Source organism: Chlorocebus sabaeus, chromosome X, assembly GCF_047675955.1.
Source record: "Chlorocebus sabaeus isolate Y175 chromosome X, mChlSab1.0.hap1, whole genome shotgun sequence".
In the NCBI taxonomy this organism is placed as follows: domain Eukaryota; kingdom Metazoa; phylum Chordata; class Mammalia; order Primates; family Cercopithecidae; genus Chlorocebus; species Chlorocebus sabaeus.
The window spans coordinates 42231460-42259258 of NC_132933.1; the positions used below are offsets into that span (position 1 = coordinate 42231460).

The 27799-nt window shown below is 42.2% G+C and overlaps 1 protein-coding gene across 7 annotated transcripts in view; it reads right to left on the bottom strand.

The window, feature by feature from the left end:
- The window catches only part of PAK3 (p21 (RAC1) activated kinase 3), a 294267-nt gene that overhangs the window by 110010 nt on the left and 156458 nt on the right, over positions 1-27799 (bottom strand). For 2 of the 7 annotated variants that reach the window (XM_073013450.1, XM_073013445.1), the window contains exons 1-5: positions 23151-23237; positions 22829-23023; positions 22113-22179; positions 21885-21994; positions 16258-16405 (exon numbers count right to left, since the gene is read on the bottom strand). The exons of 1 other annotated variant lie outside the window; for it this stretch is intronic. The gene's annotated coding sequence lies outside the window, so the exon portion shown is untranslated. Of the gene's footprint in view, positions 1-16257; positions 16406-16718; positions 20486-20848; positions 20935-21884; positions 21995-22112; positions 22180-22828; positions 23024-23150; positions 23238-27799 lie in introns of those variants that run through there. 4 more of the 7 variants (XM_073013448.1, XM_073013447.1, XM_007992574.3 and 1 more) reach the window with 4 other exon arrangements.

Sequence of the window (27799 nt, forward strand, 5' to 3'; positions counted from 1 at the left end):
ACACAGAGCTTTATTGCAAAGCATTTTAGAGAAAAAAACGATTACCAAGATGCATGGTAACTATAGATTAAATGATTATAAATTAGAAACAATTGTCATTAGTCTCTCATTCCTCCAAAATGCATTCTCTTAACAAGTGAAGTGCCACAACTGAACACTCAGGGAATGCTGGGTAGGTTAAAAAAGAAAGCCACCACCAACTTGTGTAGATCCAGAAGTCAAGGGGAAAAATAGGTCATCAACTATACTCTAGCTAATGTGACCAAAATTCACACTATGACCTATGTGTTAGTTTGAATACAACCAAAAATGCCAATTGTGTCTCTTTGCTACAAGCACTCTACCCAAGTGTGTGAAGGATGAGAATCCAGAAATACTAGTTCTACAGTTTGAGGACCATCTATTAAGCCATGAGCAATTGAAATAAATATTTTTTATCAGATATCATACCATCGGAGAAATAGAAACAACTATATGTCTGTATTATTTTGTCTGCTTTCAAAATAGACATAACTATGTATTTTCATATTTTCCCAATGAAAACTAAATTAACACTGCCCTTCTTTTAAAAACAAAACCCTAGGTTAGCATATGTACAGTCATGATCTAACGAACCCAAAAGTAAATATCCAAAACCACCAGCCACGCAAGGCTATTATCACAAATCTGAGCACACGTCAAGTTTGTTTAACACCCTTTTCATAGCAAATGAGAGGATCAAACATAGGACTGAGCTGTTCATTAAGGGAAATTTCCAAGGTGAATTTCCTAATATTTCTGAGATATATATATATATATATGAGGGGTTACCAGAAACCTTGACTTGATGAGATGACAACCCTATAATAATGAACTGACATGAGCACATCTAAAAGAGGATGGATTTTAGGATTTCAAAGGTCAAGAACCTTTGAACTGGTCAAAGAACCTTCACTACATTAAAATGTAAGAATATTTCCAATCTCTGGAATTGGGGAATTCTTTACAACAAGAATTATCTCTATAGATAAAAAAGAATTGATTTTTTAATAATAGTATTCAGACTTCAAGTTATTAAATAAACACAGACACAAAGTTAGCTAATGACTCCTTAAACAATGATATCAACACAGGCTTGTTCTTTGTATTGACGATGAGGTTGCTGCATTTACTATCAGAATGATGTGTACACTGAATTGTACTTTGGTGGTGGGCAAAAAAATCCAAGAGTTACAACTGCTGGCTCTTTCTTGGGCTCTCTTTTAACCAAAGGCATACATTTCTGAGATGGCTAGCTGAGCATTCAGGCATAGACTTGACTGGGAAACAAACCATGCTTTGCTAACTAGCCTATGCTGATACTAAATCTACTTTATCTTGGATGCATTATTTACAAAAGAACCAACCAGCTCACTTGTGACTGATAATGTAAGAAGATGTAGTGTACATTTAACTGCCAAAAAAAGAAAAAATCATCTAGCCTTCCACAAAGGAGATAATGTCTTAGGATTTGAAAGAAACATTATACGTTGCCTTGCAATTCTACAGCAACTAGCATCTGAAGATTTCTAGTGACTTTTCAGACATTAATGCCCATAACATGCTAAGACGCCAAAGTGGGCATTTTACAGGGAGAAGAATGAACCAGATCTGGGTCTCCCAGCAGCTGTGAACCCACACTACCATTCCCAAACTAGGTGGAAAAAGGGCAGCCCAACCACTAACTATAGCCAGCTAGATGGGCCCAAATTACCATTTTTATCATCTTGTCTCAAATTGCACAGTCATTATCCAAGTCATTCCCTTCATTAGATCATAAGTTCCTTGAGGGTAAGAGCCCCTCAGTCATAATTATATACTTTCATACTACTAGTACAGTCTCTTGTTCCCAACAGGCATTAAATACATGTGTGAAGTAATGAAATGGAACTCTATACATTCTATGTATTTGTTACAGCTCTGCATAAGTTTTTCATAATGTTGCATAAGCCTATAGACCTAATTGTAGCAGGTCAGAGATAAGAAAGCATATTTGGAAATATCAGCATTAGTCTAACTGCCAAGTAGTTGGGCATCATTTCAAAGCCAGCTACCATCTGATTACCAGCACCTCATTTTAAAAACATATGAGTTTGTAATGTCCAAAGGGCTTCCATGTCTTGCTCTTCTTTGAGCCTGACATCAACATTGTGAAGAAGAAAGTACCATCTCCATTTCTTACATGAGGAATTTACAAGCATTGAGTTTATTTTGCCCAAGGTCAGAAAAGAAAAAACTGAGAAGAGTATCCAATCCCTCAGCTCCTAAACTTGTCAATTCCCTTTCCAGTACACCAATACAATGCATATCCAAGTAAACCCACAAACACACGCAGACTCTTCATATATACATTTTTATCCTCCTAAAAGATTCATACAACAGGTCTACCCTTTTCATTTCAACCCACTTCATGCTGGTACTTACTATTTCAAATGGCTTTTCCCATTTAAAGACACAAGGCTAGGTGATTTACTGACAAAACTCCAAAAGGTTTCGTTGGCTAGTTGTACCAATTCTTAGATGGCCTTGTTTTGGAGCTCGCCTCTTCTGGAGCACTCACCAAGGGAACTCTGCTATCAGAGACAGGGGTGTGCTGTTTCAGAGAGCCTCACTAGGGAGATATCATTACAGTGTGTAATGGAGGGAAGCCAGTTCTAAGATCATTTGATCAGAAGGAGCTGAGCTACTTGCTAGGCAGGAGATCTGCAAAAGCAGCCGGACAAGCAAGAGAGGCACTAGCTCTTTTTACAGCCGCCTAGTTTCAATCTTAGATCATGTAAGAGATAGCTCACTGCTGACATACATACAAGCACACTCACACAGCATACATTCATGTTCTCTCTCATACAAACAAGCAAACAAGGTCAGTTCTGCTGTAGTATTGTTGTCTGCTAACACTTTCATGAGTGACTTCCATTGTTTTCAGCAGGAACTTGACATTAATTGAGTGCAAGAAGCCAGCATATTATAGTTGCAAATTTCAACGTCAAGTTGCAAATAGGAAGTCAATAGGTATAATCCAGCATCCACACTCCATATACTGCATATAAGGAACAAATCATTCTTTTTCTTTTTTTAAATACAGTTCTTTTTCAATGACTTCTTAAGCCTCTAAACATATGCAGCACCATACTTTGTTATTCATTGTGTGTGCTGCATGAGCTAATGCCCAGAAGATGCTAATGATTATCTTACATGTACTTATATTTGCAAACCAATGCATTATTACAGGTTTCAGCCTTTTGTTTCCAATATTGGTGCTTCTAAAAAGAGAAAATAAGATCCATAAAGAATAGAGGTAGAAATATTTTAAGTATAAAAAAACAAAAGTAATTACCCTAAAAGATGCCTCAGAGAAATTGGTGGAAAAAAAGAAAAGGGAAGCAAAACCTAGCAAGAAAACATTTCCTAGTTCTTAGAGAACATAACATCCTTGGAAGCATTTAGATGGAACAAATTAGATAGACTAAGATCCCAAGCAAGCAGGATATGGTAAACCAATGTCTTGAGTCTCTGGAGGTCTCGCTGCTCTCTGTTACTATGCATGGATAATAATTATCCTCTTTATTGTTCCACCCCAGTGAAATATCAACAAATGTCCTCAAATTTAAGCTTGGAAATTCAATTTCTGAATTTCCTAGAGATTTCTGCATACCACAGAGGTGGCTGAATGTTGCTTTTCAACCTGTGCATCATGGCTCATCATCCTAGGTCCTTGCGTTATTCCCAATTTCTCTGTACCCAAATCGGCTTTCTACAGGGAAGGTGCCCATTTCACATCTGAAGAGAAGAGCTACCTGGGGCAATGGAGATTTGGTATTATTTCTAAACTAGGAACTTAGATCAATTTAGCAAAGCTCACAGTTCACCAAAAAAGTGACTTCTTGCCAGAATTGGAGGTTAAAGAATTTGAACTGGTGTAAAATGCAACACTTCCTCAAGTTTTTGCCCCTTGACCTATGTTTACATGCCCATATTTTAAAAGGCTCAGCATGCATTTAAACATCTCATTTGGGAGCTATGGTTAAGGAAGAGGAAATAACATCTATTAAAAACAGCCTTTCTTAAATAGTGAAGGAAGAATGGAACATGACAAAACCTACTTTCTGCCCATCCCCCTTCACAATGGTAGGGGATAATCATTTAGCTGACAAGGGCCTTACTTGTAGGAATTCCCCCATCTTTGAGCCCACCAGACAAATGTTTTGCATTAAAGAAAACTGGCATGGGTATTTTTTAAAATATCATAATACACCCAAAGCAGTCTCTTTAGAAATTAAAAGCCTGATCTGAAGGACAAACTCCTAATTGAGTATGCTGGTTTTCCCATGGCCTTTCCATGCCCAGCTTATACAAGCTCATAATTTGCAAGTGGCTGAACGTTTATTACTTTACTACCTGGTTGCAGCTGCTGCTGTCCATTTATAGAATATATGGCTCATCATTAGTACATGCTAGAGTAGATGTCTACCCCAGCACAAGATCAGCTTTACTTCCTTAGTGCTCATATACATACAAAGCAAAGACTGCTATGTGCCTAAGTCTTTCTGTGGACCTGGAAAGCCCCCAAGCTGAGATCACAGGGCCCAGCCCTTACCACACAGGAAGGAAGATAGGGTATTTTGGGAGGAAAATTGCAGATAAAACAGAAGCAGGGCTTGGTGGAAGGAGCTGTAATCAGCAGGCCTGAGGGTAAATCGGTCAGTAGTTCTTGAGTCATTCCTGTGGAGACTGCAGTGTAGCCTAGAGCACATTCTGACAAAAGCACTGGGCAGAGAGAAAGGGGAGGAAACTTGGGTGTTCATAATAAATGTACATAACTCTGTATCAAATGATGCTTGTCTTAGAGTGTTCTTTTTTCTTCAACATCGAGCCTGATAAATCCCCTATGTCACAGTACTCCCAATTATGCTAGTCAATCACCAGCTGGTTTTGTGGACTTTAGCAGATCACCTAGCATGCCCCATACTCTTCTGCACAGCTTAATAATGAAGGTCTATAGGTCACATAGCTGCATAAAGAGAGGAAAAGAAAAGATCTTATGTCAGCCCAACATTCCTTTTTACAGGAAAATATACCAACTAATGCTTTATCCTTGTTGATTTCTGGTTGACTTTCATTTCAAAAAATCCTGAGCCCAAAAAAGAAGTACTACTCTTTGAGGTGTCAGATAGTAACTGAGAATGTATTATTGAGGCCCCTTAAGTAACCCATCTGTGTATGAATCCACTTACTTGAACCACAAATATTTACCAGTGCCTATGTGCTAGGCATCATACTAAGTGATAGGTGTAAGCAGATAAATAAGTGTCTAGCTCTGAGTGAGGTTATAGGCTCCAGCAGTGGGTTTCATTACTGGCCACACATTATATGTAAAATGTATGTCATACAGTGTGGCGATTCCTCAAGGATCTAGAACTGGAAATACCATTTGACCCAGCCATCCCATTACTGGGTACATACCCAAAGGATTATAAATTATGCTGTTATAAAGACACATGCACACGTATGTTTACTGTGGCACTATTCACAATAGCAAAGACTTAGGACCAACCCAAATGTCCATCAATGATAGACTGGATTAAGAAAATGTGGAACATATACACCATGGAATACCACGCAGCCATAAAAAAGGATGAGTTCATGTCCTTTGTGGGGACATAGATGAAGCTAGAAACAATCATTCTGAGCAAACTATCACAAGGACAGAAAACCAAACACCGCATGTTCTCACTCATAGGTGGGAATTGAACAATGAGAACACTTGGACACAGGGTGGAGAACATCACACACTGGGGCCTGTCGTGGGGTGGGAGGAGAGGGGAGGGATAGCATTAGGAGATATACCTAATGTAAATGACGAGTTAATGGGTGCAGCACACCAACATGGCACATGTATACATATGTAACAAACCTGCACGTTGTGCACATGTGCCCTAGAACTTAAAGTATAATTAAAAAAAAAGTATGTCATATACAGATAAAAATAGAACTACATAACAAGGATATGTGCATTGCAAAATGAGAAGTAAAATTTTAAAAAGAGGAGGTATAGCACTCCAGAAAAGGTCAAGACTCTCTTCACCTTATTGCTATATGAGAAATCATACTACCACACACAAGGAATGTGTTTGATATTATTCCAGGGAACATAGCTGCCTGGCCTTACATCCTCCCACCACCAACATTCATATGTACCAGGTATCATGTCAGGTACAGGAAGCATACAAAGAGAGAAGAATAAAGACAAATCTCGATCTTCAAAGAGCTTCTAGTCTAGTGAGGAAGGCAGGCATGCACATATACAATAAGAATACAGTATGATACAATCTAGGTAGGCACAAGATGCTTTGGAAGGACAGAGCAGGAAGGATAGCTAATATTCCCAGAGGAGTCAGAGGATATAGCACTTGAGCAGGGTATGGAAGGATGAGCAGGAATTAAATAGGATTTGAAAGGTAGGAAGCACTAGGTTGGCGTAAGGTATTATTATTCAACAGTATATTTCAACCAATGAATACTTCAAGCATGCTAGATTAGATTTCTTAGCCTTGGGCCCGTTTCTGCTGGACTGAATAATATTGGTGCTGTACAAGTAAAAGAACAGATCTCAAAACTCTGGAAGAAAATAATATGTGTAAGACTTAAAAGCATTTTTAGAACTCTATCCATATATAAGCAGGACAGATCTCTTTGGGGGAAATTTATTAGGCACGTAACACTAGGAAAAAGAAACCTTCCACGCTACATTTAAGAACTAAGTTGCATGTTGTTAGGCAGACTTAATTTGGGGGGTTGATTTTTATTTAGTAGGTTTTTTTTATAAACCCAAAAGAATTGTTTCTAACAGAAGGAATGAATGACTAACTCTAGCTCTACTTCTGGATTTTTCTGTGATCCTGAAGAAATCATTAAACCTTCTTAAATGTATTCATTTATTCATCATTTAAATAGTGTCTATTATGTGCTAAGGTAGGCACTGGATGCTTTGAAAGGACAATGGAAGAAGGGTAGCTAATGCTGCCCGGACGGTTCAGAGGATATAGCACTTGAACAGGGTATAAAGGAAAGCAGGAGTTCACCATGTTCTAGGGTGAGAGATGAACAAAGTTGACCCTGCCCTTGAAGAGATTTAACATGTAATGGATGTCAGCCATGACATCTCAGTGCAAAGATGAGAAAAGGTTGCTATAGAAGGACAGAGAGAGAGACTCCCAGGAGCCTGATGAAGGAGGCTTCACAGGGGACGTACAGTTGAGTTGAATTAAGAAGAACAATTAACCACACCATTTTTCAGGACAAGCAACAATGTGTATTAAGGAGATTAGGGACAAAAAAGAGGAATGGAAAAAAATAAGATCCATAGAGACAAATTAAGATGGGTTTAATATGCCTTTCTACAAGGTTTGGACTCCTCTTGTGTATATGAAGAGGTTTCAAGTAGTGAGATAGCATGATTAACTCTGAATTTCAGAACGATTACTCAGGTGACAATGTAGCAGATGTCTAGAGTTGAAGACTCAGAAAAGGTTTTTCCTATGGAGTCAGATGTTCCAGGTAGGAACATGGGAATCATTTTGAAAAGTGACAACACTAAGATAATCAGTCAGGAGACAGGAAACACAAGCAGCATGGGAATAGGAAGACAGGAGAAGAGAGATGTCAAGAGAGGCCTCTACAGTGGACATTGGCCAAAGATGGTAGAGATGCTAGGCTTGATAGGATTAACTGTTCTCAGGACCCCAAATGGAAATTAGGGTAGAAATATATTTCTATGCCAGGAGGCCCAAAGGAGTATGGGAGGTCTAATGGTTTTTGCAGGCTTTAGTTTGCATTTGGGATTCCAAACAGAACCATGCCTCAGTTTCCATATTCGTGAAATGAAAATAACCAAATAGCTTAGAATGGGGATGAAAAACAACTAATGAAGTTAGTGTGCTGATAAGAAATATGAATATGTTCGAAGTCCCTTGTATTAGCAACTATTAGACCACCTGTAATAATTGCACTCTAAAGAGAATAACAATTATTATAATATTTTTGGCCAATAGAACAGCACTTATAATGAGTTTTCTAGAAAATTCATCTAAATTTTTATCCAGACTTTACCAACAAACATAATAATTCTACCAAGACTGCAATATACAAAGATGAGAGGATAAAGCCAGTGACACAATTGAAATATCAGTAAAAACTTAACTAGAAGTATCTAGTAGGAAGCAAGACACATATCTAAGCATCTTGTCTTTGAAAAGTATAAGCTACATGGCAAGTAATAAAATAATTGAAGGAAATGTCAATTCACATGTGGTGGAAAAACTGTATCTCTAGCTATATCTATTCCTCATAACAGAGATAGCAATAGTAAGACAAATACAATTGTAGCAGTGGTTCTAACACATTCATTTGGCATTATGAAACTGTTCAGTGGAGAGCTGGACATGTGGGATGAAGATATTTGTTTGGAGGCCATCAGCATGGAAAAATGCACAATTGCTCACGAAGAATACAGAATAAGAAAGATGACTAGATCAGATCTCTGTGAAACACCAACATTTAGAAGTTGGAAGAGGAAGAGCGACTAATGATCACCGAGAAAGATGGTCAAAGAGGTGGGAGAACTGATATGTTGTCATAGAAACTAAGAGAAGAGTGCTTCAAGATGAATGTTTGGCTATGAGAAAAATGTTAGAGAGAGGCGAAAAGTGCTGCTATCTTTTTGTCCTCCCATCCTCTCCCTAATGTTTACTAAGCTTGATGTCTTGTAATTCTTATGTCAGAAGAGAAATGGCCAAGTGGAGCCACAGGTCTGTTGAAGTGTTTCCGTATGTTTTAAGAATTCTCAGACTCTGAACATTTGGTGTTACTGAAGCAACATGAGCAGAACCACACAGTATTTATGCCTCAAGAAAGATTTTCCTCTTGGTGGTGAATGGTACTACTATGGCCATATATCACTCAGCTATGTTTGGAAAGGTACTGCTATGATGTCACATTTGTTTCACTCTTGCAACATTCTGGGGATTGCACAAGATACAAAGAGAAACACCTATGGCTCGGTTTGTAAATAAACTGTAGCTCACATTTAGATATTTTTGTCACAAGAAGGATTATGTTCAGTTCAAATTGCTCTTATTTGCTATCTGTAGCCCCCAAAGGCTTTACCAAGTGAAGGTGCAAATATTCAATCATCTGGACTGGTGCTTTCTCAGCCTAGCACTGCCATTCACAAGCTGCATGACATTAGGTACATCTCTTCACCCCTCTGAAGCTACTTCTTCATCTAGAAAAGGTGATCACCTCACCAGTAGATTGTGAGGATCACATGATCCACATTTGGGAACTGCTTTGAGGTAATTCAAGACATTCTACCAATAGATGTTTACAGTTTATCGTCACAGATTTCACAAGCCATAAACAAAATCGCTATCATTCGCTAAAATCTTATCATGACCCAGGCACTCTGCTAAAAGTTACTTAGGTACAAGTTCACATAACTTTCATAACCTCTGAGGTGTTATTATTACAGTATTTCCACTCCACATATGAAGAAGCACATTCATTAAGTCACTTGACCAAGGTCACAGAACTAGTAAATGTAATAGTAAGATTATACCATCCCATGTCTATGTGACATCAATGCCCATGCTCTTATTTCTGTTTCCTAAGTCATGGAAAGTTTCATATTAAATTCTGCAGTTACTCACAGCTTTTGCATGAATGTGAATGTTCTTAGGGCTCTGTCATAAGTAAACTGTGCTTCCACTGTGGTGTTTGGGAGCAAAGCCTGAAAATGAGCAGATCTTCCACCCACAAAACAGACATTTCAACAATCAGAATCAAGGGCAGAAGAATGCCTATAGTAAGAGAACCAATTGCTGGTTCCACCTACGTTAGGAATCTCTTCTTCTCACCATCCCCTCAAGTCTGTGTACCAGCAAATAAAGGTGGCATCACTGATGGCTTTACTGATTTCAAGGGAGGGAAGTAGGACTAGAGGGGATAGCTAAATGAACATTGCTGCAAGATAAACACGTCCTAAAGAGAAACAGGAATTGAGGAAACTTTGTGGACTAGTCCTATTTTTCACTCATCATCATGAGTGGGAATGAGCACTGACACCTAGCTTGTGGCTAGGCAGAAATAAAGACTTAAAGGAAAACAGGCAACAAGTCCTGTGAAAATCAATCTTTGGCTGCAAAGAACCATACTGTTTCTCTACTATGTCAAGGATCTGTCCCTTTGAAGGTGTCTACCTCAAAGGGCTATGGTAAAGATAATAAACTCTATACTGTGTCAAACATTAACTATAAGCTAGACATTTTGCTAAACACTTTCAGATATTATCTCATTTCATCCTCTTAACAACTCCATGAGATAGATGATATTAGTGTCACTCCCATTTTACACATAAGGACACTGAGGCTTAAGGGGGATAAGTAACTTCTCTTCACTTGATCTTAGCCAAAAGGCCTAAGAAGCAATGGGGATAATTTCTCAAACAAAGTTACACAGCTAGGAAGTGGCCAAACTGGGATTCAAATGGTGGTCTGGCTGACACCAGAGTTGGTGCTCCTAACACCTCTATTGAAATAGACAAATGGGTTATTAAACATTTTGAAAAGTATAAAATGTCATATAAATGCACGATGGGTTTGGGAATGGATTTTCTCAGTGCTTCTCACTGAATTCAAACACATTCAGGCAGGTGCATTTTTCTCTTCCTAATATTCAGCCAGTCCTGCAAATTATATAAATTACCTTTGGTGAATCTTGATGTAACAGCCAAAAATTTCCAAATGTAAAATTGCCCAGCTGTTTCTCTTAAGCCAGCAGTCCTCAACCTTTTTTGGCACCAGGTACCAGTTTTGTGGAAGACAATTTTTCCATGGACATGGGGCAATGGGGTGGTTTTGGAATGAAACTGTTCCACCTCAGATCATCAGGCATCAGATTCTCATAAGGAGCACACAACCTTGCATATGCAGTTCACAATAGGGCTCACGCTCCCATAAGAATCTAATGCTACTGCTGATCTGACAGGAGGTGGAGCTCAGGCAGTAATTCTTGCTCACCCACCTCTCACCTCCTGTTGTGCTGCCCAGTTCCTAATAGACTGCAGACCAGTACTGGTCTGCAGTCCAGGGACTGGGAACCCCTGTCTTAAGCTGTCTCTTGGAGGAGGTGGTGGTTAGATCTTAATAATTACAATATTCTCACTAAGGTCTGCAGATCACTTGTATTACTCCACTTTAGGCCCAGTAACAGAGTACTCTGTTATACAGAATAGGGCACAGCCCTGTGCTAAGCAAGCTATCTACGAGGAAGTTTACTTTGGAAAGTGACTTCTCTAAATTCTGACTGCTGTCCCCAAATACTTATGAACCATCAAGGCCTTTGGAGCCTACAGACCACTGGATTTCATGATAAAGATCCTTCCATGCCCAAGCTTCCAGACTGTTGCCTCATACTACTGTTTCATGGCAACTTGATCTTTCCCACACAAATGAAAGTACCTTAAAGGGCGATAGGTGTATCTTTCACCCATTTGAATCTCTGGGCCTAGCTCTATGTGGGGCCCACAGACAATCCTCAATCTGAGCTGGTAATGTCACTACAAATCTGGGATTGAGGAAGAAAAGAAGACAGACACTGGGTCTGTACTGATAACATGTTGCTGCTCAGGTATCCCCTTTAGGTTCTTAACTGAGTTTCACAAGTAGCTTTTCTGGACCTAGCATTGCGCTAGGCATCAAGAATCCAAAATGAGTAAGATAATATAGTTCTTGCTACCAAAGAAGTTCTCAATCTAATGGCAGGGAGTCGGGTTATATTCCAGAGAATAAACTCTTCCCTAAGGCATGCTAGAACCCATACCAAATGGCAGCTTGGGCATATTCTGAACTCATTTTTTGTTCCAGGGCGACTCCAGCAGGAGAAGCCATGTACTAGAGATACTCCTGCAAGATGCTCTTGTGTTTTCAAACCTCTGGTGGCACATGACTCTTGCACCAGGCTCCTGATCCATTAGTTCACTCCTGGGTTTGTGCTTCTTTTCATCCACTTGCAGGGAAATCTACAGTCTTTCTGAAGTGCAAGAAACTTCCTTCAGCTTGTCTTTATCCACGCCTACTGAAAAATCTCCTCTTGTAACTTGTTAGTAACAGCTGTTGAAATTTCAGTGGGGTCTACTATCGCACACGAACACTTACAGTACAAATTTACCTTATCATCCAGCTAGTTCATTAACCTTTTTTTTCCTTTCCTTGAGTGCCATGTTCCAGGGTTAACAGGGTATTAAGCATACCTGGCTAGATTAGAGGTGCCTGGTGGAAGCAGGCCTGCCCTTTCCATGTGTGTAATCAGCAGGCAATTTCAGATCATAAATATAAAACCAAAGACATGCACTTTTGCATAAGAAACCATTAAGAGCACATAAAGAAACACATCCTTCACCTTCCTTTCACCATAGGAAAGAAATGAGGTAGCAAGTTAAGCCATAAGCTTCCAGAAAATAAACACACCATCTAAACTCCAACCTGTGTTGCACAGGACTGGCTAAGGCGGTATTAGAGATGATTTCTGAAAAAAGAAAAAGTATGGGGAAAGGATAAGAAAAACTTGATTATGGGTTTGAGCCTTTTCTTTTTAAATTCTAGACATAAATTCTACTCTTTTCTGCTCTGAAAGGATCTATTTCTCATTGACCTCCTGGATGAGACCAACATTTTTCCTCTGGCGATTGGTTGCCAACATAAACTTTCAGCGGGGGTTACTAGCGGCAAACGAAGAAAAAAGAGAGTGAAAACTGTGAATATAAACTATTTCTTGCAATTAGATGTATCGAAGTGTGTGTGTGTCAGTGAGAAAGTATATAAATGCAGGGTTACTGGTATGGAGGGGGACATGTAAGAGTTTGGGAACGTATGTATGAGTGAGTGAGAGTGTGGGTCACTAGCAGTATGTGTGAATCAATGTGAATACATGTGGGTCAATGTGATTATCTCAGTGGTAGTTCAGTGTCAACGTGTTCGTGTGACAGTCTGAGTCAGAGTACATGGTGGATTACAGGAGAGTGTATGACTTCCTGAACAGGTGTGTCAGTGTAAGTGTATCAATGTAAGTGAGAATGTGGCATGGCAAGTGTGAGTGTGAGTCTATGTTGTCATATGGTATCAGTAATTTCCTGTGTGAAGCACAGTCAACTGACTATTGCAATGTGAACTGTGTATGTCAGTGTGGTATGTGCTAGTGTGAATGCGAGTCAGTGACTGTGCATGTCATTACATGTTCACTGGTGCAAATGTGTGTAGCAATGTGAGGGTGTGTCAGTATGAGAGTAGAAGAGTGGGAATGTATAAGAATGTGAGTGTGCAGTAAGGGTGATTGTGCCAGTGTGAAAAGGTGTGATGTATGAGTGGGGGATGGTTTGTGAGAGGGTACACATGTGCGTGTACACGAATGTGGAGGAGTGCTTGTATGTCTGTGGGAATAAGGAAACGTATAATTTTGAGTGTGCAGTTCTGAATGTGAAAGTGAGTGAATATGTGAGTGTTAAGTACATGTGCAGTATGTATGTTTATGTGAATTTGTATGAGTACTGAATGTGAATGAACCTATGTATGTGTCAGTCAACGTGAATATACCTGTGTGTGTAAGTGATTGTGCTTGAGTTTGAGAGGGTAGAGTGATGGTTGTCAGTGAAAATGGCTAAGTTTAGAAAAATATGTGTGTGCGGTTGTATTTTAGAGTACGTGCCTACAAGTTTGGTATAGAGTATGATGATGTCTCAGTGTGAAGAAAGTGAGCATGTGAATTTGTGTCAAAATGTGTGTTTCTATGTATGAATATGATTATGTGTGAATGTGTCAGGAGCAGGGAGATTGTTTTAGCTCTGTGTATATGAATGCAAGAGTGTGTAACTCTAAGCGTAAAAGTGCGAGTGGGTGAGATGGTGCTTATGGTGTGAGAAAATATAAACGTGGATATATGAGCATGTATGCATGTCTGTGTCCCTGTGATGAGTTTGTGACTATGAGAAAGAAACAGTGATGATATCAATGCAAGTACACTAGAGTGTATGAAATTGAGTATATGAAGGGCTGTGAGTATAAGAAACAGTTGGAGTGTGTGCAGGGGGAATGTCAATGTATTATTTGTGTATAGAGTATATATGACTATATAGGAATTTGGGCAGGCAAAGGTGATTGTATCCTCTGTGTGAATAAAAGTGTGAAAGTGTATGACTGTGAGTGTGTAAGAATGTAATATTAATAGCATAAAGGTGTGAGTGGCAGTGAACACGAGGGTGGGGTGTATGGTGTGTTGTGTGCATCAATATGAAAATGTGAATATGTGAATGTGAGTTTGTGGCAGTGTGAATGTACCTGAATGTGGTATGTATGTAAATATGATTGTGTGTGAGGGTGAGGGGGTAAGAGTGATCATCATTTTGAATGACTCCAGTATGAAAAGTGAGTGAGCCCAGGGGATAATGTGACTGTGTGAATGTACAAGAGTACAAGAATGTGCTTGTGAGAGTATGTATGTGTGTGTGCATGAACTAAAGATACCAAAATAACTGGATGCTGGGTAACTCTTTCCAGGAAGTCTCTTTCTTCCCAAAGCCACAGCATGTCTTCTGTTACAGGCAAGTTACTTAGCTTCTCTCAACCTCTGTCTCCTCCTTGGTAATACAGTGATGATGATAATACCTAACTTCAGCTAGTATCACTTGTATAATCAGAAACAGCAATAACTATTAGAAAAAAAAAAAACCCTACTTTGCAAGATTACCATAGGAGCAAATGGTATTATGCCAGTAAAGTGCCTAGCACAGAGCTGGCAACAGTAGACAATAAATACAAGTTATTATTGCATCTGTCACAGAATACCAAAGAGCAATTCAGGGGCTTCTCATTTTAGTCAGTCCTAGTTACCTTCTGTCCGTCAAGGTCTAAAGAGGATCCCCTACCAGAACATCGCTAGAAAGTTGAATGCATCAGTATCAACAAGGCTGTAATTTCATACCTTCAATTCCATGGCTGAAACTCTGGAGCTTCCCTTTCATAAGAAGGCATCACAGAAACACCTGCCGCTGAGCTGCAGTTTTACCTTGTCTATAGGCCCATTGTATATTCAGTGTGAAAGGGAACTACATTGCTTATTCCTTGCTTGTTTTTTTAGTTTGTTTTTCTGGTTGTTTTTTCAAAAACATTTGGTTGCTTGTTTTTTTGATTTGGGTAGTAGGAGAGATGCCTCAGCAACTGATAGACGGACAGAAGACCAGATGGAGGGACAGCAAGCTACAAGCAGGTAGCTGGACTGCAGGGAATAGCAACAGAGGCCAGATGGAGAAGCTGACAGAAGAAGTTATAATGCCTGCCTGAAAGGCAGACAAAGAGACAGATAGATGATCAGAGAGACAGGCCATGAAACCTGAAAGAAATGCAGAGGAAGAGAGAGAGGCCCAACTTACAAAGCTGCTGGGCTGCTGGGGAACTGTTGAGGCCTTTTAAGGGAGTCTAGAGATCTGTAAGATCTAGTCCCTGCCCTTGAAGAGCTTACAATCTAGTTTTCTTGGTAAGATGAATACTCCAGAAACCATGCAAGAATTATTGAAGGCAGTAGGGCAGCAAGTGCTACACTGCACGCTACAGACTCAAATGCTGTTGGAGACCTGGTGGAGGAAGTGCATCCTGGTTGGGTGGGAAAGTAGAGGGAAGGTTCGGGAAGGTTTAAACTAAGCCTGACAGGCCCAGAAGCAGGGATGGAAGGGGTGGGGGTACACTTCAAATAGGAAGGTAAAATTAAGTTCAGGGGGCAGTAGAAATCATAGGAACTTATTGGCAAATTTGCAGCATGTGGCTAAAAAGCCACCCAGGCACCAGGAAAGGAGAAAAGAAAATGAGAGCTTGATGGGAAGCATGTCTGTGTTACACTGAAGCTCTTAGATGGTGCTTGACATCTGCAAAGGACTTGGCAATGATTGTTATGTTGTTTCTCCTCCTCACCCCAAAATGTAGGTCAAGGCTGTCATTCCCATATTAGAGATGGGAGGGAGGCAAGAGACTAAAGGTAGCTGTACTGGGCAAAATTCGCCAGAACATAGGGGTCATGCCCTGAAGCCTAGCTCACGAGGTCCAGGCAGAGTCTTTGATATTGGGAGATCTGGTGGAAAAGCAGCATTTGCCTGGATTTGGAGATCCCTAACTCCCTGCCCTGGACTCCATTACTCACCTCACACCGCCACGGCTGCAGGACTTCAGCACAGGTGGGCACTGCCCATGAGAAGGGTCCGGACTGGCTTCAGCTCCTACAGACTCAGTGCTGGGCACACCAGCTGCCACAAGATGCAAGGACTCAGCTGCTCTTTCTTGGGGGAAACCTGCCGAGAGAAGCATTGTAGGGGAGAGGGAACCTCTTTCCCCAACTGCTACTGCTCCCTCATCCAACCCCCACCAAACATCACTCTCACACACACACACACACACACACACACACACTCTCTCTCTGTCTCTGTCTCTCTCTCTCTCTCTCTTTCTCAATCTCTCTGGTGAATTTCAGAAAATCCCTTAAGAAAGCTAGAAAATTAGAGAGCTAAGAAGTGTAAAAAGGCATTGTTACATAGGATTACAGAAAGGGCACAGAAGTGGGAGTCAGGAGACGGGAGTTACAAGCTGAGAATTGCTGTTAGTCACCTGATCATTCTGGGCCTGCTTGGTATCAAGTGAAAAGGCCTGCCTTAGTTGCCTTGGATAAGTGTTGGGAGAACTAAATCAAATAAAACAGATGTGAAATATTTACATAATTTGCAAAATTATGGAGCAATATGTATAATCACAGGAGGTGGTAGAGCCCAGTGGACAAAAGGAAACAGAGACAATGGCCAATGCAAGTTGGCTCCATGAATATGTGAGCTTCCTGATGTTGCGGCACTGAATTCAGTTCAGTTCAGTTCAGTTCAGTTCATCCCTCAACTCTAAGTCTCCACCCCCATTTCCATTCCCCTTTTCACTAACCTTTCACTGGGGAAGGGTAAAAAAAGTCTGTCTGCCAGGCAACAATATTCTGAGGTCTCCTAATTTGCTACCATCTCACAGGTGCTGAAGGCCACAGCCTCTGATCCTAATTGGAGCTCCCCTCTACCTTCTCCTATCTCCACCAGGTAAGTCTTCCACTGTCCTCCCCAGGTTTCTTAGGGTGAATATACACTGTTTACTGTTGTTGTTTGGTGATAATTTACCCTATTTTTCCCACAGAGGTTTCCATGTCTAACCATGAAGGAGACTGAGTCTCTTTGAACCCTCCCTTTCTGCCTTTTCCCACAATCATTTGAGCCTCTCAAGGGAGAGGCTGATCTTCTCTGTAGAACCTCAAGCTCTGCAATCCTTCCTACTCTGCTTTCCTTTCCCCTTCCCCCAGTGGTGTCTGTCCTCAAAGAAAAGCAGAAACTACATGCTGATACTCAAGGAGGCATGATTCAGGCTAGCACCTATTTATTAGAGACCAGAATGAACAGGGTCCTAATCCAAAGAGATGGCTAGATGGTTATCTAAACACGAAGATTGCAAAATTGAAGCCTTAGGGAGCCAAGAAAAGCCCCATGATCTCCAATTCCCCCTTCTGGAAAAAAAAGTCCAAGCCATACTCTGGGTCTGCCTCTTGCTCTTGGGCAAGACTCCAGAGCATATCTGTCCCCCAGCATCCCTGGCATTCCATGTGTGCTTCCCACATGCACACTCCAAGCAGCCTTTCCAAATCCCACCCACTGCACCACTGAATGGTGTATTCGCCCCCTCCCTCCCTACGTGAGCTCACCCTGCAAGATCTCACCCTGCAAGAGGGTGGGGTGAGGGGGAGAGGAGTGCGAGCTGCCAAAGCTCCAGAGAGAGGTAGGGCTCAAGGAGGGCACAGGAAGAATGGCCTCAAGAAGCCCCCTGCCCATCTCTGGGGATGAGGGCTGACGGCAGAGGCAGCATCCACCCATTGGGGTGGGAAACAATACTAGAGGATGTAAGAGGAGGAGGGCACACCCCCAACCTGTACTACCAAGAATCTCCATGTTTTTGAGCAAGATCAAGAGCTTTCCTGAAGCCTACCTCCACCTCTCCCCAGCCCCAATTGTAGCACCACTTTTTAACTCCATGGTGGCCTGCCTTTATTTCACCACTTGCTCGAGTCAGTGCAGAATCAACTGACAGGACACGGTATTCCACCTGGTAGCCACACTCCTCTCACCTGCCTGGGGGTGTGTTGTGTTGAGAGTAGGGCAAGGGGAGATGTGTGAGCACATGTGCATACTTGGTCATGTATATCTGTGCAGTTCCCTGTACCATGTTGTATGTCTGTATATGTGTGCTGTGTCATATCTACCATGATATGTATGTATTGAGTCTGCATAATACTCTCTGTGTGTACAGTGTCCTGTTACTATCATGTTGTATACATGATCATGTCAATAAGCTACTGTGTGAGTGCTATGTGTCTGTACTGTGTTGCATGTGAATTGCTTCTCTTCTATCCTTTGTGTATGTGCAATGTGTCTAATTCGTATTGTGTCATATCTCTATGCCATGCTGTGTGTCTGCACAGTGTTGTGGGCATTGTGTGCCTCTATCATGTTGTATGTCTATACCGCCTTGTTATGCACCTATGACTCAGCCTCCTGTTGGAGACTAAGGTAGAAATCAGTGCACCCATCTTGCACGTACCCAACACCCATCACCAACCCAACTCCACTCCCAGCCACCTTGCTGCATTCCAACTTCCTGCCAGAATCCCTGTCTGGGGACTAGGGCTGCCATCTTGGTGGTGGGGGTAGGTGGAAGCTACGGACAACTACTCTACCATAGAGCCTTCCCATGCCAAGTGTCTTGCTCAGCACGGAAGATGTCTAGGAAGGGAGGTTTGAAACCTTTTTCAGGCCCAAAGGAAACAGCACTGGGGAGGAAGTTATGGGGAGCTGACTCCCTCTGTAAACCCCCAGCCCCATCCGTATATGCAAGGAGAAGAACTTGCAGGAAATGGTGGCTGGCTGAGTTTCTCTGTCAGGCTGGTTGGAAGGACTGGGAGCCTTCTCCACAGGGAGTAACCACTGCACAAGGGCACTGGCGATCAGGTTGGGCCCTGAGATGGAGGGGGAGATCTTAAAATTGTTCCCATTGAGGTCACTAGAGGGCACTATTGTGCTGATTGTTAAGGATAGTGTTTCTTTTAAGGTGCTGAATTCCACAAAGTGCCTGGGGCTCAGAGGGAGATATAGGAAGGAAAAGGATATATGACCTAAGCCAGGCCTTTCCTTCACCTTCATACCAAGACTTTCTGTTTTGAGATTGAGTTAGGGAGTAAGGGCCACTAGTGAATATATGCCACCCACCCATCCCCTCAGGTCTGTGAGACCCCTCCGCACAGAACCTTTCAGGGGCTTGGTTATAGAGTCCCTAGCAGATTATTAACTTGGACTTCTCTTTTCCCTCCTGTTCCCAATTCATATGAAGTAAAAGTAAAGCCACACTGTTGAAAGAGACGAAATATATGTGGTTGTGGGGTTGTTTTGTATTGTTTTCCCCAAAACTGGAGGGCATACAAAAAAGAAGGGGTAATTTTTCTGACAGGGAAAGAAGAGGGCTATACTTTAGTGGACCTGTCTTCATTACCAAGAATAAATGGACCACCCTATAGAACAACTACTGACAACTTCATCGTTTGAAAGACAAGGAAACTGAGGCCTAGAGAGGGGCAAACACACTGTCTGGAACCCCTAAACACAACAGGGGTCCCAAACTGTCACTGTCTGGGACAGTGTGTTTGGGAGTCCCAGACCAGACCCTACCCCTCCAGAACACTTGACTTCTGACTCCCAGGGTTCATTCCACCCCAGTTCCTGGTCCTTTGGCCCCTAAAAATGTTCACTCTCCAAATTCAGCCCCTTCCAACCTCAAAGAAAAACTCTGGCCTCCCTCTCCACCATGTGGGTTCCAAGGCCATCCTATTCCATCTCAGCAATCAGGCCTCTCTGTGACCACACCTTTCTAATGATTTCCTCTTCCCACCAGTAAATTGTTACTCTCTTTTCAGTTTTCAAAGTCCATCTCCCCATTATGTTTCCCAGACTCAGACCCAGCTGTAGCTGCACCGTTTTGCTCCTCATTGCATCCCCTGGGTTTAGCACAGATTGCTCCAACCTGCAGATAATTGACCAAATGTGGAACTCAGACACAGATCTATTGCATTGATTAACATTTCCAATTAAACTCCTGGTTAGGCTGTGTGTATTAGTGACTCAAATAATCACCGCACATGTAAATGCAAATGCCTTCTAAAGCCACGGAGCGCGGTAGGAAGCGACGCATATCTGGGAGGAAATGGCAACAGACTGCCAGACCCGGAGGTTCATTTGGTCCTCCGGTAACCCTAAATGAGATTTTTAAATGTGTGGCTGTTAGTTGATCCGAGGCTTAAGCATCACACCTGAAATGGAGGATTCGGGTTCTGCGCGTCGCTGCAGGCCCTTTTCCGCCCCCTGCTGGAGAAGCTGTGTAGTGCCGAGTTGGCAGAGGAGTCCACCCCAGGCCCTGCAGAGGGAAACGCCTAGACCCCGGCAGGTGGGGGTGGGGGTGGGGGTGGGGGACGCGTAGCGGAGGCTTAAGTTATGCCCCAGATGCCTAGACTGCTGCACTTACCTTCCGAAGTAAAGGTTTTACACAGTTCCCTGCGCGCACAGAGTCTCCAGGGATCCTGAGAAGGAGGGCTTTTTTTTTTTTTTTTTTTTTTGAGCAAGGGTCCCAGACCAGGCCCCAACCCACCGATGTAAAAGCAGTCAACCTACCTGTCTAGGCCAGATTGATAGCGCCTCCACTTCCCTTTGGGACACTGTCCTTCCCCACTCCCCTCTCCTTACCCAGGAAGAAAGAGCCAGTTGTTGAGGCTGCTGCTCACTGAGTTTCTTGTTCTCTTGGTTAAAGCTACTGGTTCCTGAAGGTGAGTTGCATGGGTGGGGATGCTGTTGATTTTAAATATCTAGAATCATCCTTCTAATTCTTGGCTGAGCTGCAGCTGCCTCAGCCACCAAAGTTTCCTATCCCACCAGAGAATTCAGGGCTTTTGGGTTCTTGGTAAGGCCATGACTTTTCTTCTCTCTCTCTTTCTAGTTTGCTCCTGCCTTCCTGCCTACTCCATCTGATCTGTAGATCTGATTTTTCTTTTCTTTTTTTTTTTTGCCTTGGCCACATTCTTTAACCTTAATTTAGTAGCTTAGTCTCTGAACACAAATGGCAAAGTCTCTGATGTCAGCACCTCCCCATCCCTGCAGTTCTTTTTACTTCTCGTTTCTCTCACCTGGTATGTCCACTACTCACCCTCTCCCAAGACCTCAGCAAACTTGTTTGCTCTATATACCATTTCCACCTCTGACCAGGAAAATCTACAACCTGTGGGAATCGTTAACTAGTCAGAATGTCCCTAGGGTCCTGTGTCCCCTAGCTTATAACCCTATTGCATGTGAACCTCCTTTTCCTGTCAGGTCTCTCCTACAAGGCCCACGTGCCTGTCCGGAGGCTTGCAGGGTCAGCTCCTTGACATTCTAAGGTCTCTCTGACCTCAGGATTCTCGGCTGTCAGCTCTTGACCAGGCTACCTCCTAGTCTCTTCCCATTTTGCTTGTTGCATGAGCTGGGGGATATGACACTTGTATCCAGAAACAGAGGCTTACAAATGGCTCTCTCTCCAAGCCTCCGCCTGTTAGTCATTCATTACCATATCAAGCCTCTTTGCCCAAAGTTGCCCCTGATTGGAGGCCTCAAGTACCAAATCACAGATCTTGTCCAATTAAAATTTTGCAAATGGCCCAGTGAAAACCGCACTGACCTTTACACCTCGCTCATCCCAGAACAGGGCCACGGTGTTGTCACCAACAGGAATGGACCTCCTTCTGTTCCAATACCTCAGACAGCCATACACTTGGCCTGGATTTGAGTCTGCAAAACCATGAGGGGAGCAAGACTAACATGGCTAAAGGCTTCCCTGCTGAAAGCCGTTTTTTAAAAATAGCACTGCAACCGCCCCCATCATGCTTCCCAAAGCCAAGCCACTCACCCTTCTCTCCTTCGCTTCTACAGACCGACGGCCCAGAACCCTCAAGTCTAGAATCTGGAACTGGATTCTGAAAGGTGGGACCAAAAAACAAAAAACAAAAAAAAAAACAAGTGGGGCCTCTATCTCTCTCCTTGCCTGAATCCCCCTCTTCCCACCATCCCCCACCCCACCCCACCCCTTAATCACCACCTAGGGAAGGGAAACTTGCCAGAGCAAGAATCTAAAATGTTCGATTCACGCAAAAGTGCGGCAATAATCTTGCCAGAACCAGTTCACAAACTGAGGGCAATGTCCCCCAGGGAGCTAAGGGGAAGAGGGGAGAAGGAGAGGCAGTGGACCCAATGACACTGCTCCCCAGACAAAGACAGGGCCAATCCAGGGACCCCGAGCTTTCTGGGGACGTCATTGCATCATTCCAATCCCCACAGGAGAAGACAAGAGTCCCCCTGTTATTACCATCTCCCCACCAAAAAAGGGGAGGGCGATAAAGAAAAATAAAAGAGGGGAAGGCACCCATTTAAGAAAATCGTCACTTTTTCTCTTTTCTCGTGTGTGTGTTTGTGTGTGTGTGTGTGTGTGTGTGTGTGTGTAGGGGGCGGGGGGTTCTGCCCTGGACTTGGTCAGACCATGGCCACACCCCCTCCCCTTCTCTAGGGAACTGCTGTCACAGCTACCCGGGCTGGGTAGGGGGGCGGGGGGCGAAAGGGAAGACTTACAGGCTGACGTAGCTTTCAAGGCGGGTTTTGCCTCAAGTGGCCCAGGCCCCAGTAAACGAGTCTAGGGTTTGACCAAGCGAAGGAGCCCCGGCCCTCTGGGAACGGCCCTGACACACCCACTTGTCCGCGAACCGGGATCAAGCAAACTGCTCGCTTGGTCTCAGGGCTCCGGGGAGCCACGTAGGAGACTCGAGGCTGGGGCACAAACAGGACAGGAGGGGGGTCCGGAAAGGCAGAACATCTGCCCAGCAACCTTAAAGCATCATCCAACAGCCACCCCCTCCCCCGCGCTAGCCCGGGTGCAGTTAGTCGCGGGATTTACCTGCCACGGATCCAGCCACCCTGTCAAGACCTTTCCTCTACCTCCGAGAGCTCCAGCTGGCGGGGCTGGGGAGCCGCAGCCCCGCGGCCGAAGCCGCAGCCCCGGGCCCAGCCCGCTCCCCCTGGCTCTTCTCCCGCCCCCGCACACTGGCTCGAGGCGGGGAAAAACTGCAGCCCCCAGTGCGAGATCCCAGACGGTTAGCTGGCACAGCTGCCCGCCCGCGGTAGAGCCCCTGCTCGGCAACCGCTCCCTAGCCGTTCTCTGCTATGACGTCACCCGAGCTCTGCACCTTACCTAGGCCAATCAGATGGTGAGCATAAAACTAAAATCGCCCTGAGTGGGCTACTGGGGACCAATCTTTTGTTTCCAGGCAGGAAGCGCCTGGGAGGGGGAAAAACTGAAGGGGAGGGAACATGGAGAGGGAAAGGGAGAGGAGATGGAAACTTCTACACTGTCAGGGTTGTCTAGACAGAGGTGGGGCCATCCAAAAAGAGGGGCACCTGACAGGATGGAGAGGAGGGGAGAGTTCATTTATCTTCCTTAATTGCTCCCCTCAGGAAAATTGAGATTTCAGATGAATTTTCGGGGGACGAAATCTGTCCAGCTACACAGGCACGCTTTATTCGGGGGAAAAAATTGTTTCGATTTGGGACACCACCTGTCAGCCAGGCAGGTTAAACTGATGGAATCTCTAAAATACACAGAAAACTGAGAGAGGCAGATGTGGCAGTGGAATTCAAAGAGATGGCAATCTAGATCAGGAAACTACTTTTTTGCATACGAAGTACACACATTCCAAAAAGCACGGAATTATACAAAAAATAAAAATAATTCTACTTCAAATGGAGTTTAAATGTGATTCTCTCCGTCCATCCTTTCCCTTAAACCTTCAAAGCTTTCTCTTGTCTTTAGGATTCGGTTCAAATTTTTGCAGATGTCCAAAGCTTTCTAAAATCTAACTCCAAAAATAATCTCTTGCTACTCCAAAATCCATACTCCCCATGATTTGGCTAGGTTATGTAAATTATGGTGAATTCCGGCAAGGAGACAGTAAGCTGCCATAAAAAGTCAAATAATACAAAACAACAAGGACATTCAAATTGTAATGATGTAAAATATGCCTACAGAAAACGATCAGAAGAGGACATAAAATTGTAATAGTTGGGTTAAACTAGTAGTATTATGAGTAACTTTTTCTTTCTACTTTCAAATTTATTTTTATAAAGATAAATATATCCTCACATACTTAAATGACCAAAATAGATCGTGACCCTTCCCAGTGAGCTTTTATTCAATTTTCTCTACACTGTATAACATCCAGCAATAATTTCTCCATAATGCCAACAAAATAGGTTCCAAGAACAAGAGTGAACTAATATATCTGCCCAGGTCCTTTTAGTAAAAGTCGTACAAAAGAGCTACAGATGACCAGACGCGGTGGCTCACACCTATAATCCCAGCACTTTGGGAAGCCCAGGCGGGTGGATCACCTGAGGTCAGGAGTTCAAGACCTGTCTGACCAATATGATGAAACCTTGTCTCTACTAAAAATACAAAAATTAATGGGGCGTAGTGGCATGCGCCTGTAATCCCAGGTACTCGAGAGGCTGAGACAGGAGAATCGCTTGAACCCAGGAGGCGGAGGTTGCAGCAGCGAGCCAAGATCCCGCCACTGCACTCCAGTCTGAACAAGAGCAAAACTCCATCTCCAAAAAAAAAAAAAAAAAAAAAAAAGAGCTACAGATTCGCCAGACATAACATCTCAGCATCTCAGGCAGTTGAAGAATGGGATGCCTCTTTTGGACTAATTCATTTTAAATTGTGATGATATAGGGAATTGAGAAAAACAACAATGATCCACTCTATGGCAAAACAAGAAAGAGGGAGGCAAAGACTAAGTAAACTATGTAATCCAGACTATTTTAAGGGTCACTTTGCGTTTTATTTTCCTAAATTCAAAATATATGTATTAATGCATATATGAGTATTACATTAACATTGTAGAAAGTGGTAGAGCTGGGATTTATATCTAAATGAGTCCAATGTCCATGCTTTTTCTAATATGATACAGTTTACTACTGCTAAGAATTAAATGTGGTATTACTGGTTTTGTTAAAATACATACTTGCTGTAAAAGAAACAGACTATGTAAGACTGGCATTTTTAAAAAATCAGGCATTTTTAAAAATAGCTTTTTTAGTGTGGTGGTTGTCTTTAATGCAAAAATATCCAACACCCTCACGCTCAAATCCTTGATTAATAGGTTGGAATCAGGATGGTTCTGACTCCAGTGATTTTACAGATATCTTTTTAATTAACTTTGGAGTAAAAAAATAAGCAACCACATCCCATTGATTTTTTTTTTTTTTTTTTGCACCATGGTAAAAATAATCTAAAAAAATCACAAATCAAAATGAATGTAATTTATTCAATGTTAACATCTCTGATTTGTAAAATGCATTTATTTGGGTCAAACAAGAACCTTTTTTAAGAAATAGAAAAATATAACTGGATTTTCCTGGCTAATGATTTAACTTGGGTCTTCTAGGCTATTGATTTAAATTGTAATTAGAAGGTATTCGATTTCACTTTAATCCTCCCATATACCTCAGCTATAACTCAGAGCTATTTATGCAGTCACCACACATGGTTATTTAAACGTTTCATAGGTGTATTTCTTCTCTCCCTAGTGATTATAGAAAGTAGTATGTGGACAAAATCCTATTAGGTGATTGACAAATTAAAGCATAGTAATGTCATAGAAAGAGGACTGGACTTAAGACCCCAGCCTAGGGTCTTCCTGTGAAAGGCGATAACCTATATTATTCTTAATACAAGAAAGCAGTCTTTACTGTCAACATGGTTTGTTCTCCAAGAATATAGGGCAACTGCATGAGAGATCTCAGGGAAGGGATTCTAATCTGAAATATCTTAAAGATTTCATCTGTGTAATTTTTCCCACTCAACTCACCATTTTTACCACCCAACTCACTGTTCTCTTGCTTGGGAGTTCTTTGATTTAAGGGTATTACAACACTACCATCATAACCACTTGGCATGTGTATCCTACTTCTCAGGTTACAAACCACTTTTGTATCTTCCCATTTGATCCTCACAACAACCATAACAGTTTACTATGGCAATTATTATGATCTGCATTTCATAGATGAGAGAATGGAGACTCGGGGGTTTGAAGTTACCTGTCCAATGCTTCACAGAGATGGTCCTGGAAACCAGGTCTCCAACTCTCAGTTCTATGTTTGTTCTGCCACCCTATATGGCCACTTGAGTTGTATTTCTTCTCTGGGTCTCACCAATCCAACTAGCCCCTTGATTCACATGAGAAGTGAGAAGTGCCGGGATGGGGCTTGTAACAACAGAAGTAAACTGAAATGAATATCTTCAAATGTTTCATCCCAATCCTGCATAAAAGGAACATTGCTCACTCTCATATACAATTGATGGGAGTGTAAATGGCACAACTTTTTGGGAGCACAAGTGGGTAATACTTATGAAATTTTAAAATGCATATGCCACTTGACCCAGCAATTCCAACTCAAGGAATTTGCTTATGAATATATTCATAAAAACATGTCAAGAAATGTTGAAATATGTTATGCTGAATATTATGTAAGAATGAAAAATAATACATAAAAGGTAGCCTAAATGTCTCTCAGTAAGGGAATTGTTGTTTTTTTAGCCACTTTGTCAAATATGATTGCCGTGTAAAAAGTTGTACATATTTAATGTATACAACTCTATGAGTTTGGGAATAAGTATACACCTGTGAAACTATCACCACCATCCAAGCCATGGACATATCTATCAACTCCCAAAGTTTTCTCCTGCCCAAGTAAGGGAATCATTAAATAAATTATGTGGTAGATACATATTTTGAACTGTTATGCATCAGCTTAAAAAATCAAGTATATAAACCCCTATGTACTGAAATAGTAACACTCCTTGACCCATTCTTGAGTGAAAAAATGCAGAACAGCACGTGTATTATGATTTTGTTTTTGTTTAAAAAATTGGGTGTACATGTGTGTTTTAACTGCTAAAGGGGACACTCTGGGAATAGAAGAGGGTAGGAAAGACATGTGGGCATGTGTATATGATGGGGGACATTAACTCTTTTCTTTAAATACTTCTGTGTTGTTTGTATGTTTTTACAATAAGCATGTACTATATTTTACTTGTAAGAAACATCATTAAAAGGGGAAATAGGAAATACTGTCTTATTTTGGTTAAGACGAAAGCAAGCAAACTACGCCTGCTATCCTGAAAGAGGTCTGAATGCCAGGTCAATGATTCAGGTGTAGCAATCAAGGCTATGGTGTGCCAGACTGAGCTGAGCCATACCTGGGCAGGCACTGAATGCAAGGCAGTAATGAATAACCCACTGGGCAAAAGCAACCCAGATTTCCTTGCTCCCTTCCCATCCTTGCCTCAAGTCCTACAACCAGAAGTTGCTCCCAGTAGTGGACTCTGGGTCTGTGTGGATCTCAGTCTTCACATCTTTTGCTACAGCAGCTGCATTAAAAAAAAAAAAAAAAAAAAAAAAAAGTCCCCACTCTTTCTCTGAATACAAAAGAACCTGGGGTTTGGCAGCTGATGCACAGCATTGGCTAGGAGCACAGTGCCTACTC